Raw genomic sequence first — 3,193 nt, 5'->3', positions numbered from 1 at the left:
GTGCGCACGGTGCCTGGGTGGTCATCCTCAGACCCCGCGCCTCCGCCTCCGCCTCCGCCTTCGCTGGGCTTTGGAGCTGTGTCTAAGAGTCTCCTCCTCGTAACTACGCGTTCCTCTCCTGCAGCGAACGATGTCCTCTGTGCTTCTCCACCTGCTCTAGCTTCTGCGGTTGTTTCTCTTGCTTTCTTTCCCTGTCCCAGAGGAATTAGCCCAGGTGTCACGGACCCCTCCCTAATCCTGGAAGTTCCCACCGCCATCCTGGAGGTCCCAGCAGGTCACCTTGTCTGTCACACTGCTGTGGTCCCCACACATTCATGCATTCATTCGTTCTCATCCACTGATTATTTCCTAGGGCTTCCCCCTTATCAAGCGCTATCTCTTTACCAATCCCCTGACACAGATGGAGAAATGGAGACTAAGTTCTGGAAGCCAGTAGCAAGGCCGGCCTTCCTCTCCATTCAGACGCTGCCCCCATCCGTACCTCTGGTGGTGACACGAGTGACCCTGGTGTCTTTGTGCTGGGTGACCTTTAAGCTGTAAGGAAAGGCAGAGAAAAAAGGCCTTCTGGTTGATGAACGACCTGTGCTTTGAAAAAGGGTAAAAGCTGCCCAGAAGGTGAGGCATGTCCCTGGGAGGCCCCCTGATGGCCTCTTCTGTACATACTGGCTTCCAGGTCTTCACCACTGTGGCTAGAGGCCTAGTCATGCTCAGAGTGACTGCAAAGCGCAGGCAGGCCTGCTCACTCTGCTATGGCTCCAGCCCACATTACCCTCTATTATCCCACTTAAATATCACAAGTCCATGAGGCCATTAGAATCGTTACCCCCACTTCATAGAAGAGGAAACTGAGGCCCAGCAAGGAAAGGAGGATAGCTTGAGGTCACACACCTAGTCCGAGGTGGAGTTGAGGCAGAGAGCCTCATCTTGCTGCTCTCAATTGAGGAGATTTTGAAACATAATAATGCCTGGGAATTAGAGATTCTGTGTTAGCTGAGAGAGAGTGTAGTGGACATAAATTTTTTTTGTTTAAGTTTTCAGTGTTATTGTTATTTTACTTTTCATTATAGAGATTTTCAAACATATGCAAATGAGGTCACCTAGAATAGGCTATGGAGAAAATGGCATAATAGACCCCCTGCCCCCATAAACCTGTCACCTAGCCTCAACAGTTCTCAGCTCATGGCCAACCTTATTTCCTCTCCACCCCCTCCAACTTGCTTCCCCCCATTATTTTGAAGTGAATACAGACATCTTATCATTTCACTTCTTCAAGTGTTTGTCACTTCCAGCTGAGGTCTAAACCATTCCAGGGCTCATCCCTCTGCCCTGCTTTGAGGCTTGGTGAGGTTGAGGATATTGCTCAAGTTCAATGAGTGCACAGCAAAGCTGAGATTGGAATCCATTTCCATCAGACCCAAAACCCAAGTACGTCACCCTATGCTGTGCTGGGGATCCCCCCAAACCCCAGGGATAGTGAGCCCTCTCCACCCAGTGTGACCCCAGGGCTTGCCCCAGAGGTCTCTGTGTGGTAAAAAGACTCGAGCCCCTGGCTAGGCAGCAGTGCCTGATAGGGACACCCAAAGCACAGGGGGCATTCTGAGAGAGAGAGAATAACCGAAAGCCACATGTTGTAGTGGAAAGAGTACAAATTTAGGGATGGGCTGATCTAAATCGAAATTCAGCTCCACCATTTGCTCAACTCTGGGCCTCGGTTTTCTCATCTGTAAAATGGAGACATTGATATTAACCCAATAGTGTTGAGAGGCTCAAATAAAATAATAAATGTGAGAATGCTCCACCTACTGTCTGGCCTGTACTGGCCCTTAATAAAGACAGATTTATTTCCTTCTTTTTCTCCTCAAAGTCTTATTTCATTATGACCAGTGCTCTTACTTCAGAACCAAGTATGCCTCCCCCCCGCCCCCCGGCTTAGATTCTCACTCTACCACCTGACCATCAGAGTGCCAATAATTATGGTTTATCTTCCAATCTGGCCCCTCTTTGCCTGTCCTACCTTGTGTCTCACCAATCTTCACAGCTGAGATACACTGCCAGCCAACTAACCCCTATATACCTTGGTTAGTGGTGCACATCATATGCTCCTTCCCTAGAATGCCTTCCTCCCAACCCTTCCCTCAAACATCTCTTCCAGGAAGCCCTCCAGGCTTTTCCCCACCACACACTGATCTTTCCCTCACTTTGCATTCCCTCATCACTTAATGCAAAGGCAGACGGTAGAGATATAAAAACCACTGGACTAGGGATGAGGATACTTGGGTTTGAGTAGTTCCTCTTCACAGCTGTGTGACCATGGACAACCCAATTAAGGTCTCTATGAAACTTGTCTTCAAAACTGATATAGGACTGAGTATAACATAGGTAGGCAGTATTTACTGACAATAATAGTGTTAATAAGTAGCATGTATATACACACTTACTTTCCAGGCACTCATGTAGTCCTATTACTATTAATATCATCATTTGACAGGTGAGGAAACGGAGGACTAGAGAGAAATAGCGTATCTATAGCTCCAGAGCTCGTCTGTAATTGCTATACTACTCTGTGCTAGTCCCTATGCCTGGAATCTTTGTCCTCTGCCTCCTTTCCCTAATTACCAGCAACTCAAAACTTCTGCTTCAAATCTCAGGCCTATGTCACCTCCTACTGTAGCCCCTTCCCTTGAGCCAGTCATTCTTCCTCCTGTAGCCCCCTCCCTCGATCCAATACCCTTCTCTTTGCTCCTGTAGCACTTGTCCATCCCACCATTATACTCTCTACATTTTCCTGGTAGCCTGGACTCTGAGACACTGGGGAAGAGGGACTATCTCCTATACCAGTAGTCGGCAAACTGCGGCTCGTGAGCCACATGCGGCTCTTTGGCCCCTTGAATGTGGCCACGAAGTTTCAATCGCACTGTATGTGCACGCCTGCACGTGGTATTTTGTGGAAGAACCACACTCAAGGGGCCGCAGTTTGCCGACCACTGTCCTATACCTATTTCTATATAGTAGATGCTCAATAAATGTTAGAGGGAAGGAAAGAAGAGAGGGAGAGAGGGGGGAAGACAGAGAAAATGAAAAAACAAAAGAAGAGAGGAGATATGGGAAAGAATTGGGCCCTCTTGGAGAAGATGATTCTTCCAAAGAGAGTGGGAGGAAAAGTAGCAGTGGCCTTAGCGTAACTTTAAATTTC

Source organism: Myotis davidii, unplaced genomic scaffold (genome assembly GCF_000327345.1).
Source record: "Myotis davidii unplaced genomic scaffold, ASM32734v1 scaffold800, whole genome shotgun sequence".
NCBI classification, from domain to species: Eukaryota; Metazoa; Chordata; class Mammalia; order Chiroptera; family Vespertilionidae; genus Myotis; species Myotis davidii.
This window is presented reverse-complemented; position numbering follows the sequence as displayed.